A 15,156-nucleotide genomic window follows, 5' to 3' on the forward strand; every position below is an offset into this window, starting at 1 on the left:
GGCCACGGCCACCCTCTGTCCCGTTCTCATTTCCTTTCTTCTGGGACGCACACATGCAATAATGGACCCCCGTCTTTTGTTGTAACACCATGATTAGCCAGGGAGAAAAAAGCACCAGAATGAAAGAATGAGAGAAATGGAGGAGAGAAGGGGAAACAAAAGGAATATGAGAAAAGTCTTTCCTCCATGACATGGTACAAGTGTAGGTGTTAAGGTTGTGAATTATAAGCACTTGACAATGGCAGAGTGATATTATTAATTAATCTCCATGTGAGGTGAAGAGAGATATAATGAATCACTTATGGATATTTCCTCTGTTTTAAAGGTTGGCTTTATCTTGGCATGATCCAGAGAGAGGTCTTAGAAAGAGTTGGCGATGGAATGTATGACAGGAAAAGAGACAGAGAAAGGGAACACCATGGGAGAAATAATAGAGACAGAAAAAAGACAGAAAGAGAGAGAGACAGTGAGAGAAAGGAGTGGGGAGAAATCCTTAAAGGGCCACCCAGGGTTTCGTCTATCACCCAGGCCCCCCAGCCATCCCTCTTCCTTTTGGGGATGACACTGTCAAGTGTTCCGTCCCTTCACTGGGTGAACAGGATAAACGCTCTTAATAATTATATGGACATTCCCAGGAAGACTGTCCTGTCCGGGAAGAGCAGTTCTTGAGATGAGAATTCCATGGTGTCACAGGCCTGGAAATGTGCCATATAAATGTAGAATTAAAATCTAGACAGAATAGTTTATTTTGTTGGGGGATTTTTTTTTCTTCTATTTTATCTCTCTGGGTCTTTTCTCTCTGGTGATTTCTCTGATGGGCAGACCAACAATCTGGTAAACACACAAACAGACACAGACAGGCGACCTGCATCGCAACCCCCTCCTCACTACATCACAGTCGGTGCCAACGGAGAGCAGGGTGTTTCTCAAAGGAGAGTATGGGGGATTGGGGCTGGTGGTGTCTCATTAAATTCTTGGGATTGTCTAATTGTCTTTCGTGGACCTCCGAGAGACTAGTACATTATACTCATTGCAATTAACTAAACAAAAGAGCCGAACCGCCCAAGCACTGGGGACAAGGCTGGCTAGGGGGAGCAAGCCGTCCAGCCGGGACCAGGACAACAAAACACAAACACACACACCAGAAGAGAGTGCAGAGAAACACTAAAGAACAAGAGAAAAGATATGAAGGAGTGCAAAAAAATGAAGGGGGAATAAAAGGGGAGGGGAATGAGTGAGGACTCAGACAGATCTTGGGATTGGCCAGATGTCAAAGTTGGGTGGGAGGTCGGGGTGAGACAGGGTGAGGCGAAAGAGGAGGAGGGTGTCTGTGCTCATTTGAGACGCACCTTTGTGCTGGACCTGTCTTGTTTACTGCACTACAGCTTAGCAGTGCGAGGGTCCTATTCAGGGTCCAGGCCTTTCAGAAGGTACTGAAGGAGCCCTTAAGCCCACTTAACTACCATTTTCACACACTCTGCCTGCTCTCCTCTTTGTCCTTGCCTCCATTACATCAAACGCAGGAACAAAGGCGGGGAACAGAAACTGGGGCTGGCAGAATGGCGCCCATCACAAATATTAATTTGAAAAGGTGTTGGAGAGTAGAATCTACTTTTATGCACAAGGACAACTTGGGATTTTTTTTCTCTACCTTGTCAGGGGGCTCTTTGGGGGCCGCAATGAGCTTGGTTTTCAGGCTAAAGGGGAGGCTGAGGACTTGCAGCACAATTATCCAAGAATAAGGGGCTTGAGACGTGGCACACTGCTAAAGACTGAGCACACACAAGCGCAGACACATGCACGCGCACTGCCTATTAAATAAGCCTCATTCACTTGCCAGAGCTATTAGGCAGAGCAACAAACTCAAAGAAGACACACACATGTGACGAGCCCATGGGGCTGCAGCGGTTGGCATTTGAAAACTAAGAAGCAAGCTACTACTGCAGAAAAATATACATGGCACAACCCATTCCAAAAATGGAACAGCATACATAAATGAAAAATGGTGGAGTAAGAAGAAATTAACAAAATACGTCATAAATGTATATGTTTTAAACAATGCTTTCTTTCAGGCACGCTTGATTGAAGCATATTTGCTGGCAAGTAAATGGGTTTGTAAAACTGACCTTGAATTGACTGGTGGAAAGATAATTGTGTGATCTAGAGGTAATCCACAGTCCACGCTCTTATTGCCATTTGCTCAGAAACACACACAAGCTCCACACACACACACACAGGTGCATGGCGCATGCGTTTTCAGTGGAATTCTGTTTTAGTCAGATCACATGAGAAAGTGGGGTGAAAAGTTTATGCTGCGATTACCACTTAGAAAAAAGTGCCTCTTTCTGACGTCATTCCACCCACACACACACACACACACACACACACACACACACACACACACACACACACACACACACACACACACACACACACACACACACACACACACACACACACACACACAGAGAGAGACTTCCCCAGTTCAGGCAGTCATGGCCAGGGTAGTGTTGTATGTTGAAAAGCCCATCCTGTGTGTATAGATGGTGTATCGCTCTAATCTGCAGGATACAAGAGCCGCAGTCCCGCCCCCACCTCCATCTCAGTCTGCCCACACTCCAGGTCTCGTTGCTGGTCAAACCAAACCCTGGCCTGCCCTGGCTCTGGCTCTCAGCAGGCTGGCTCTCACCCAGATACTCTGGCTGACCCTGAAAACATGTGGTCAACTTGGGCACGGCAGACCCTCAACTCTCTCAGGTGTGGGGTGGGAATGGGTGGATGGAAAAACAGAAGGAGAGGGATAAGAAGAAACAGGATACGGGGCGGCTTGCTGAACACCTAACTTTTATTCAAGAAAATAGATTTGTGTTAACATACATGCAAATAAGTTGTAAGCAAGCTGCAACACCTCCTCCTGCCGAGCACAAATATGTATATTACTCTCTGCTTGGCAACACAGTGGAAGGTAGGAAGCTTCTGTGTGTGTGTGTGTGTGTGTGTGTGTGTGTGTGTGTGTGTTTATGCATATGTGTTTACAATTACCAGCATTATTGCAAGCACAGGACCTGTCCACTCACCCACATAGGTACTCCTGAGAGGGAGTGAATGCAATAGGGGGAGTGCCCATTTTGATCTCTGACAGAGCTGCCACTGCTGGAATCAAACCCCAGCTCAGTGGGGCGGCAGGCAGGCAAGGCAAAGCCACTTGATGGGGGGAGGAACACTCCATTCACCCTTGCACCACCCCCCTTCAAAAAACATACACACTTACAATTACTCATAATCTGCTTATGATGCAGGCCTACGGTGGGTTTGCTAACATTGCCAGGATGAGAAAGAGACACAAATGGAAGAGAAAGCAAGAAAGCTTGAAAGAGGGACAGGACAGTCTCCAGATGTCTGGTTATAGTGGTGACTTTTTGTTTTACTTTACTTTTTTTCATCCACCACACACTGAGGTCTAAACATTTTTCACAATTGCTTTGCTCTCAAGCTAAAAAGAAAAAATAAGGAAGAAATAAGGACAGGGTGGAATGAAACTAACTGCAGAATCCACTGCATTTAGAGAATGAGAGAACAGGATTGAAGCAAAAAAAGAAGAAGAAGAAGAGTAACTAGGAAAAAAAGATGAGCTTTTTCATGGTCTTTCAGCTGCAGAATGGATAAATATCTTAGGAAAGGAACCCTGACTTATTGATAATAGATTACATATATTTTACTGTATACTGTAATACAAATCATAGTGAAGAAAAGCATTAATTTCTAAACTTCCTAACATATAACAATTTGATAGCCATACATAATATGTATTTGGAGTGTTTTGGTGGCATACTGAAAAGAATACAAAAAGAAACACACAATCAACTTTGTGGAAGAAATAAAATACAATGGCAAGCTACGCAGTACGTTTCCTCATAGTAGTATTGAATTTCAAGAGTGACACAGCAAGCAGTTGACTAGTAATCCTCCTTTTGCTGCAGACTCACAATACAGGGATTCTGAGTGCTCGCCACAGTATGTTGCAAAAGAAAACAGGAGGTGGTTACGAAAAGAATGAATAGATAGGTCCAAAAAGAAAGTAAAATGTTAAAATTCACATCCTCAGACTTGGTTGTTATTTTTTAAAATTAAATCCATAACTAGCAACTTCCACTAAGTGGCAAAAACACATGAGCCCGTTTCTGGCCAGTCACCATTCATAGAAGTGTTTGTAAAATGTCATCAAGTCAATAAACAAACAGAGCGAAAGATTTGTAAATTGCGAAGTTCATTTGAACTACAAGTGAGTGAAGGTGAGTACAGACAGGCGTAACTGTTGTTGAAATGACCACCTTTTTCAGAGTAAATGCTGCTTAGCTTAAGGACACAATAAAAGGTAGATGGGAAAGGAGGGAGAGCAGGTTGTGTGTTTTTGTGTGTCAGATTCATGTTATACAACAAGAGAACGGAAAAGGAGAAGAAGAAAGTCTGCCAGTTGAGGACACCACCACAGTACTGTGTCTCCGGGGAAGAGTGGTGGGTGTTTCGATGACAAAGCCGTCTATTTCCATAGGCTTTCTGTGCCTGATCTCCCTGTAGTCCCTCAGAGCCACGGCCTTGATCTGGGCAAACAGTGTGTGTGTGTGTGTGTGTGTGTGTGTGTGTGTGTGTGTGTGTGTGTGTGTGTGTGTGTGTGTGTGTGTGCGCGTGTGCGTGTGTCTGCATTTATCTGCTCACATCATTTCTAAGTTGATGGTACTGAGTCACAGCTGGTATGCAGTGCTACAATTTCTTATCCATCCGCTCTTTTATAGACCCTATATCGGACAAAGAGGAATGAATAGCCACGTCTGCGCTAACAAGTGCTAACATCACTGCATTTTAGCATTTAACAGCAGTAACTGCGGGTGGGTGAAGAGGAAAGGGTCTGTAGAAATGGAGAGATAGCCTGGAGGGGGATTGAGAGTAAAGATGTAACAAATGATGAATGATGAAAAAGGTGTGATAGTGGGAGCTGAAGATGACCATGAAGGCAGAAATACAGTTCAATGTGTGTTTTTCAGAGATGGATATGCATGCATATGTATGTATATTTTATGCTATAAATGTGGGTATATAATGTCTGTTTTTCTCAGTTTTTCTTACAGAGATAGATAGATAGATAGATAGATAGATAGATAGATAGATAGATAGATAGATAGATAGATAGATAGATAGATAGATAAAAGACTGAAAACAAGAAGGGGCCCAATTAAGTCAGAGGGAGAAGGGGGGGGGAGCAAAGAGGAGAGAGGGAGAGAGAGTGTTGATCTAGCCTGACAGTATACTGCCACCCATCTGTCTGATCTGGTACAACAATCCCCGCTCTTCACACATCTGTCCCAGGATCTGTCGCTCAAGTTTCATATTATTCAGAAAAACACAACCATAAGAAAGGCGAGATCTGAGGCAGGGGAATGATAAAAGCCCTAAAGAGATTACATGCAGACAGTGACAGTTTTAGAGAGAGAAGGACAGAGAGATAGAGAGAGGAAAAAAAGAGGAAAATCAAGTCTGTTCCACAAAGCCTGTTGTATCAAAAGGTAGCATAGAAGCCTGGAGCAAACGTCTGCTCACCTGCCAGCCCAGCCTGACCAAATCTCTCTCTCTCTGTCTGTCTCTCGCCCGCATCACACACATCAAAATTGCCAATTGCACACAAAAGCAAATTATCTTTTTTCATTTAATTAACATCAAACCAACAATTTCATAACATGTGCATGCATCTAAGAAGATATAAAAGTTCTCTAAATTTCCCCCCAAAACCCCCATCTCGTCAATATCTGCATTAATCCGGTTAAGGAATTCCCCGGCTGGGGAACAGGGATGGCTGCTGGGCTGGGCTACCACCAGCCTTGGTTCATATGCAGGTTCCAGTTCATCCACAGTTCATGCATACTCTCATCTTTTTGAAGCAGCATCCCATCAGCTCAGGATCATGATTATTCAGGACAGAGAAGAGAAGCGTGGCGTGCCATCAATATAACATCTGCCCTTCTCCCTCCCTCCCGCTCTCTTTTTTCCTTTATACACACACACACACAGAACTCCCATAGAGAGTTAGTACTGCAGCATTTAAACCCATGTTCTGACCCTATGTGTAGATCCATGCCAAGTAATCATTTGCCTTTCGTTCTCAGTTCGCAGCGCCTCCCCTGCTACAAAAAAGTACACTGCCCTAAGCTTTGAACCTTTAACCAGCCAATTTGACTAACTTTGATGATTTTGCTGCAAAGTTAAGCATGCATATTTAAATCTGCCACATCTGTATAAGTACTTTGTGTTTTATTAATTCCTGGACATAAAACAGAAAAAAAAATGAGCATGGGAACAGGCATCTCTTGCCCAAAGTAATACTGAAGGGCTTTTACTATAGATTAATCAGGGTTAATCAGGGTAGTGCATGTGAGCGCACACTTACACACACACACAAATGCACAAATACACATAGATACAGATAGTTGACTAAGTAGAGTTTATATTGCATTGAATTTTACCAGCTATTTGACAGAGTTATCCAATATTTGTGACCACTAAATCAGTGCAGACTCACCACTCTTATAATAAGAAAAAAATTATCTTATAACTTCAAGTTGTATTATTTGGCTTTAAATTGTGTCTATTGGCATATAATCAACTGCTTAGCAAGAGGTAAAACTACAAGAGAAAAACAATAGGAGAATGTCCTTGCTGTCATGAAAGGGGAACTTAAGTTTTTCAAAGAAAGGAATGGCGAACATCAGCGTCTTCCAAACACGGCACAGAAAGGACAGGTTTTTTTTTCCCCTCAGTGTTGTGACACAGGTTCCCCACCAGCGAGCCAGCTTGCTTTTCCTGCACTGCCACCCACTGCCAACATATGCCACTTCCATACACAAGTAAAAACACAAAGAACTTCACACAAAGTACACACACTCACAGACAGACACAAGCTAGCACACCCAACCCTCTAATAAACACACAGACAACCGCACCCTGTTTGCGCACACATCCACACACAAAAACTTTTTTCCTCTCATCTGGCCTCCTCCTCTCCTTGTCTTTATTTTAATCTGCAGGAGAGTTCACCAAGAAGTCAGCGGGGCATACAGGAGTTGCGCCTCCAGCGTCACACACTTGCATACACGCACACACAAACACACATGCACACACAAACACACATGCACACGCAAAGCTACAGGGAGACACAGCAGGATGGTGTGGAATGAGAAAGGCAAGGTGGAGGTAGGACGCATCAGCATTTTTAATTAACCAATGGTAAACAGAGAACAATTTGACATCAAGAACCCCCTCGTGTCTTTTCCGTAGTGGTGACAAAAACAAAAGAACAAAGCTTGAAAAAGTGCACCATTCTGCCAGACTGACAGAGATGTTTGTAAAGAAAAATGAAGAAAAAAAATGAAGAAAAAAAGAAGATAAAGACATTCATTAGCATTCTTATATATGTACATACATTACACCTTTAATAATATATATGGTATTCAAAAAACACTGGAGTGTGGCAGGAATGAAGGATATTAGTGGCTAAAAAGGAAAAGGACTGATAGTGGAATAATAGAGAACAAGATGATAGAAAGAAAAATGAGAGAGAGAGAGAGAGAGAGAGAGAGAGAGAGAGAGAGAGAGAGATCTGTATGTAGGTTATTGCAGTCTCACTGCACCACTCTTGAATTTCAAACAAGAACCCTGGGCAGAGCAGAGAGCAGGGGAGAGAGCAGAGGAGAGGGAAGGGAGGAAAGATAGAGAGTCGGCGGGGCGAGAGAACGAGCAGCAAGCTAACACTGGAGGCTAACAAGAGGCAGGCAAGAGAAGTGGTTATTAATGAGATATCTTAACTAATGGAGGGCAACACAGAGAAAGAGAGAGATGGGGGAAGAGAGGAGAGAGGCATGGACCTGGAAGAGGAAAACAGAACTGCTGGTAGAGAGCGCAAAAGGGGCCGAAGAGATGAATTTAAGGCTAAATATATCTACACAAAACTGTTAGATGTTTTTTTTCTTTTTAATTCCCTTTTTACTTTATCCAAAGTTATACTCGCTCAGTTAGTCTGTGCATGCTGGTGTGTTTGTGAGTTATTTTGTATGTGTATCCAACTGTATATTTTAAGTATACACGTGTGTGTCAGTACACAAGGTGTATTTATTTATGTTTGTGTGCATCCAGGTGTTACTTTGTGGAAGTCTATGAGTGTGTACACACTCATTTCTGCTTGTGTGTGAGTGTTAAACTGCAGCATCTTTCTAATTGCTGCTGTATTAGAGGGCCAGCTCTTTGATCTGGGGGCTGTGCCGGGCCTCAGCACTCGCTGCGCAGGGTGGTCTCCCATCATGCTCGGCTGATCACAGAGGCAGCCTCACTATTGGCTGCCTGGCAGGCCCTCCCATCAGCCTCGACGCTACACGCCTCTGACAACTTCATTAGCCCGATTCGACCCTCTAAGTCTACTCTGCTATACTCTGCTCTGCCAGCAACAGGAAGCTAGCGCTGGTACAGCTGGCACACAATCAGAGGAGTGCAGGGTAGACTCTCCTCATATCAAGTAGTGTGATAAGAAAAAGAGACACATACAGACAAACACATTTGGTTGAAGGTAAGAGTTAATAAGAAAATGACACATTTTCTTTTCCTGATTCTTAAAAAATATAATAATAACAAAAATAATTACAAGTGTGAAAATTGACAAAGGCTTACATGTATTTCTGTGCCTTAATACTGCATTCACTGAGGTATACTATCCTTTTATTATCAGACTAATAATTGATGAATTTTTATCTGATGAATAAGGCAGAACATGATGAAGAAAGACGAATGGAATTTTAATATGCTGTCCTCTATTATATGGCTATTCTACTACATTAAAGGCATCTCTGTCTCTGTCAATCAGTCTGTCTCTCTCAGTCTTTCTCTCTCTCTCTCTCCCCCCCCCCACACACACACACACACACCCCCCCCCCCCCCCCCCCCCCACACACACACACACACACACACACCAGGATTTACACAAAATATCTCTAGTATTGCCTCCCTTCTACACAGCATACATTGTGAACTGAAATAAAGATGTGAGAAAGTAAGTGTATAGCATGTGGGTGTGTGTGCGTGCATTTTTGCTCTTAACTAGAACATTGACCTATGATTCCATTCTCACTGCTTTCTGCTTTCAGAGATCTGCAATCTTAACTCCCATACTTGTTAAATGAACCTTGAGGATGGGTTTAAGGCCACTGTAGTAATGTATTTACATTTGATTTGTGTTGCAGAAGAACTTACAAAAAACACTAAGAGGTTATTAATTGTACACACACCAACTGTCTTTTTTACTCACCTATGTTGTTTTACAGCATGCTAAGCATATGTGTTTGCTTAATGCTTCGTATGTCAATATAAAGTAAATATATGAATAAGATCTATAACGGATCTCAATCAATGGCTGACGGACTGAAGCCTCACTTATTCTGGAAATATCAAATATCAAGATGAGAGCTAATCTCCAATGCTTCAGCTTGTCACAACAAAAACTGATTGACGGTCCATATCATCAATAGCCTTTAATCATTTACAAGTGTAGCTGACACATCTAGGACAAAGCATTTATAACATCCCATTTTAAATGACAGTAGTCATAAATCTGATTCCATTAACAAATCTTTGGCTGTCTTTCATCCCATAACTGTCCCTACTGCTAAATATGCCAGCTCTTCAGTCTCCAGGTCACTAAAACTTTTTTCTCCCATGATACAGAGATTATGGACTAAGCAACTATGTCTCTTCTCCGGACAACAGATTTTGTGTAAATCCACCTCACCAGCACTTTGGACTGATTTGATTTCCAGGTTGCTGAACAAGACAGGTACTTGTAATACTGGGGTTTGGTAGCCGGTAGAGCAGGTAATCCAGGTTTACCATCGTTGTAGCTCAGTGGTAGATAGGTGAACTATTGAACCCTGTCCCTGCAGCTGAGGCTTGGTGGTGTAGCAGGCTAATTAGCTGGTTGCAGGTATGAGGAGGAAAAAAAAGAGATATCTCTCTCCTCCTCTGCTGCTCCACTTCGGCTTCTTTTCATCTCTCATTCATGAGCCCTTGGTTGTGCCCTTGGCATTGGGTATGTAAACTATCAATTCATACCATCACACACAGACTCAGGGCTGGCATTATAAAACCGCACCACAGGTTTCATAATGAGCACACAGCTTAATGAAGTTGTTTCAGAGGTGATGCTGTGTAGAAAAGAAAAATCAATGATTATTTCACAATCCTATTTTACTTAATATGAATTTAAATTTGTTGGATGTTATTTCAAAGATAACCTCTTGAGACTGTGATGTATTCTTAAAAGAAAGCAACTCACATAAATATTTCCCTTCAAATCATTTATTCATTCATTACCTCTGTCATCATATGGCCAGAGTCAAACACTCAGTAGTTCTAGTTACTCTGAATCCAAGCCCACATAATGACCACTTCCTGCAGTCACAGAAAAACTTGAAGAGTGAATTCCAACACAGTACACACTGGTTTAACAAACACCACTGGTGGTGGCTCCTATCCAGCTCAAATAAACAGCACCATGATTTCAGAACTGTGTAACTCCTAGAGTACCAAGTGAGGGTTTTAGTGTTAGAATACATACAGTATGAAAGATAGGTAGATTTGATAATGTCTATAGATAATCTGTCATTTACCAAGATAAATTAAGTATTCCTGCTTGTCAAATAGGACAAATAAAAAATATAAAGACATTACCATGGGCTCTGGGAAATTGTGATGGGAATTTTTCACAATTTCCTGATGTTCTATGGACTAAATAATTAATTCATTAATAACAATTAAGCAACTCTCATTATTGCTCTCTTTTTGTGTTTGACATAATTTTATTTTACCCACAGTCTCTTATTTAACTATTCTATTAATCAACAATACTGAAAATATCCATCTCGGAAAAGAATGTGTTCCTGCTCTTCAAGTAAAAAGATGGCTGGCTGGATGGCTGAGAGAAAAACTCAATCCCGCCTCCTGCTGAGGGAGAGACGAGCGCTGGCTGTCGACAGGCATACCACCTGACTACCACACAGCAACTGATTTGAAACGACAAGTCAAGAGAAGTCAGGAGTAAATAAGGGAGATATATAGAGTGAAAAATAGAGGGAAAGAGAGAGAGAGGGGTAATAGATTTGAGAGTGTTTTTGGGGAGTAAACAGATGGAGTAAACACAGCACGAGGGAAACCAGGGGGACTCCCACCGAACCCGCTCAATGTGTCACTGACACTGCAGAGCAGAATCAACAAAGTGCTCTGAGGGCAACATCCACACATACATACGCACACACCCACGCAATCACACACAGTTCACCAATTGGCAGGATGCTGGGACCCAGAGCTCCTATCCAGAGCAGTGACAGGCACATGGAGAACAAGCTGGCTGACAGCACATGACAACTCCTCAGCTAGTGGAAAAAGAGAAAGGCATCTCCTACTCTACTTTCTAACTGTGGCTTTAACAAGTGGCCTGAATATGTGGTGGTGAAAATACAGTAACACTAATATATTCAAGATTTTTAGTATTGTATTAGGGCATAGCTGAAATGTACCTCCTCTCATCTCCTGATCATGATCTAAACCTCATCTTAGCACCCATCTGTACTGCTCCTCTCTCTCCAATTTCTTCCATGCCCCCAGACCTGCTTGCACGCCCAAACTCTGCTGCTGTGTGCCAGCGTACCAACAGGCCTGTAGGCCTGTCCAAGAGAGAGATAGAGAGGAAGAGAGAAAGAGGGAAGGTAGCCAATTAAGATTGGGTAATGGGAGAGTGAATGTGAGAATGTGAGAATGTGAGAGTGTGTGTGTGTGTGTGTGTGTGTGTGTGTGTGTGTGTGTGTGTGTGTGTGTGTGTGTGTGTGTGTTCATGGGTGAATGCCTGATTTCAAGCGGCTGTAACTGCACTTACACTTGTGTGTGCATGTGTGTATGTGTGTGGTGCCACAGGCTGTGCACACAGCCAAACTTAATTTAGCAGGCCCAGGTTTTTAACACAGGCCTGAAGCTAGCCAGCAAGCTATAGCTGGACCAGAGAGCCAGAAGTTAACAGGCACATTGCTCTCCTAAACCCCCTGAGATCTCCTTCCCACCCCGAGGGTTGAGAGAACTCATTTAGTCATTGATGACCATCGCTGATCACATCCTTGTGGTCATATCTTTCCGTCAGGCACTTCATTACAATAAAGCTTTATGGAGCAAAAACTTTTCCCCTCCCTGACTTTCAAGACCTTGACAGTTGACAATGCTAAAAGAGGTACGGGGACCATTCAGCTGTCATTGACAAAAACTTCTGACATGGTTTGTGATTGTTTGCGAAACTGACATTTTGGAAGACTGCTACCACTTTCCTTGCTGTATACAGGTTGACAGACTCTACTTTTAAGCCGTGAACAACAACAGAGGACAACAAAGATGGCAACATCCAATATGTTTCTGTTTTCTCTATGTCCCCTGGAAGGGGAGCTGAAAAGACATGCAACTTTGTGTATATGTGTGTGTGCAGTACCCATGTGTAATGTATGTGCGGTGCATTTGTGGCATCGGGGCTGAGACGGATATGGCAACATGGAATATTTGTACTGCAGTGGGGCATGCCCTTGACGTTGTTGTCACTGATAAAAACACAGGCGCAGCAACAGTCTGAACAGAAGCACACACCTTGATCACTAGTGTGTATGGGAATTCATGCCTGGAGACTTAACACAACAAAACAGTGTCGGATTGTGTCTGAGCCTACAAACAAGCAAACATGTGCCAAACTAGCTAAGCAAATAGCAACAAAATTTTTACTTGTCTGGCTTACATGCTGTTTGGCTATGGAATTAATAAATATTGTATCAATGAAAAGTAGATTACAAATGATGGTGGGTGGATTAAGCCTAAAGCCAAAGATTTCACACTGACAATCAAACTAAACATAGAATGAGGCATGTGTGTTTGTGCATAAATGGGGGAGTGTGTGTGCACGGATGCATGCACATACTTCACACTGTATCTCTGTGTGTCTTGGTGTGTGTCGTCTTATTCTACAAGGCAATAGGCAGTCAGCTTCACAGCCAGAGCATGACCTAGAAAGTGAAACCACACGGCAAGGGACTAAATGTGTCACATGGGCTCAATCATTTTTCCTCTCTCTGAAGACAGAGAGAGAGAGAGAGAGAGAGAGAGAGAGAGAGAGAGAGAGAGAGAGAGAGAGAGGGGCAGAGAATAGGGGAGAGAGAGAAAGAGAGAGAGAGAGAGACTTCTACCAACCCGCTGCACTCAGAAGCTAATTAAGTCATTTGAAATAGCCACAGAGGGTACCTGTATGCAATCTAGCCAAGGCAAAGGGTTGATGAGGCTCTGCAAGGCCCCAGGCTAACTTCAAAAAGAAGGCAAAGGAAGGGAATGAGAGAGAGGAGGAAAAACGAAGAAAGAAAGAGAGGAAAAAAAGTGAAGTGGATTTTTTAATTGAAGCCAAACTTGAAGAAGAGCATGGGCGTCTGAGTCTTCTTGTGTTGTGCAGCAGGAAAAAGGTTAAGCATGCCCCCAGCAGAGTATGTCTGCACACACAGGCTCTCAATGGGGAGCAGGTGGGAAGATGCCGAGATGGAGGGATGGAGGGGTGCAGGAAAAAGGCTCCCGATAATTGAGAGAGTTCACTGAGCGGCCATGTCATATACAGTGTTTGTGTGTGTGTGCGTGTGCATGTGTGTGTGTGTATTCCTCAACGGCATAACCACACAAACACACACCTGTGTGTAGTTGCTCTGTCCCTTCTTAGATACACGCTGAACATAAAATACTACTTTGTAACTTAATTAAAACGTACGGACGACAGCGGCAGTGATTTACATACAGACATAAAAGGGTGGGGGTCAAATTGAGAAGTCAGTCAGAGAATGTGGAAATAAAGATATTATAAGTCCTTTTGCTAGGTTTCCAAACCACAGATGATATAAGACACCTACAGCTGTGCTTGAACAGAACACACACATCTGAAGGTTTTGTGCCCTAACATGCATGCCCTCACCAGGGGCAAACCTGGCGACACCAGCGACTGAACTGGGTCACACACACACACACACACACACACACACACACACACACACACACACACACACACACACACACACACACACACACACACACACACACACACACACACACAGTATAGACTGCGGCATTGGCAGCATGGCGATCACAGGAGAGGGCAGACAGGGGGCTGGATGTAGAGTGATTGGACTATTCTAGGTCAGCTCTCCTGACAATGCACCACTGTCTCCTAATGTGGTGGGCTAAAGGATAAAGGCTGTGTTTGGCCTGACATTACAGCTACATGTTCCAAAAGGAATACCTGCTACATACAAAGACACACACACACACACACACAGATTGCAACTGCACTGTTAGAGCCAAAAACAAATCCTTACACACACAATACACACTTGAAAGCATTTACAAACTGACACATGCACACATCTATCTGTGGCAAGGGAGGTTTAGGGCAGGTTCAAGACCCCAAGAATTTGATTCGCCTCTCTCTCTTTTTCTATCCCAGTCTAATAAAGCTGTATGCAGCAGATCTCCTCTGCAGCCTATAGAGAGAGAGATCAGCCTGTGGACTTCAAAGAGGTTGCAACTAGGTCACCACAAGACACTGCAGTCAGCTAGAGCACAGTCTCTGGTCTGAGACACCTCACTTCTCTCCCTCTCCCTTCTATCTCTCCTCCCCTCTCCCTCTCCCTCTGAAAACCACTGCCTCTCTCTCTCTCCCTCTCAATACAATGATATCAGTGAAATTAAAATGGATTATGGTGCCTTTCTCTCTCATCATTCCCTGAGGTTGTACAATACCATGTCATGTTACTGTTACTATAATGTTACTTCTTTATCACTGTCCATCGAAGCTGGTGCTCAGCAGTTTAACTAATGTCTAATTTAGACACAGAGCGAGAGAAATGTGGAAAGAGAGAGGCAGCGAAAGGAGGCAGAGACAGAAAATGAGACAGAGACACCAAGCGGAATTCAGAAACAGCCCAGTCCTCCATGGTTACACACTGCCGTCCTGATCTGTCAAAGGCCAAAGAGACACTGACTCCAAAGGCTACTGCACCATACTTT

The 15,156-nt window shown here is 43.2% G+C and overlaps 1 protein-coding gene across 1 annotated transcript in view; it reads right to left on the bottom strand.

Annotated features, from left to right (window-relative positions):
• fam172a (family with sequence similarity 172 member A) overlaps positions 1 to 15,156 on the bottom strand; it is a 150,655-nt gene that overhangs the window by 103,860 nt on the left and 31,639 nt on the right. The gene's annotated exons all lie outside the window — the stretch shown is intronic.

This window comes from Dicentrarchus labrax, unplaced genomic scaffold (assembly GCF_905237075.1).
Source record: "Dicentrarchus labrax unplaced genomic scaffold, dlabrax2021, whole genome shotgun sequence".
Classification (NCBI taxonomy): Eukaryota; Metazoa; Chordata; class Actinopteri; family Moronidae; genus Dicentrarchus; species Dicentrarchus labrax.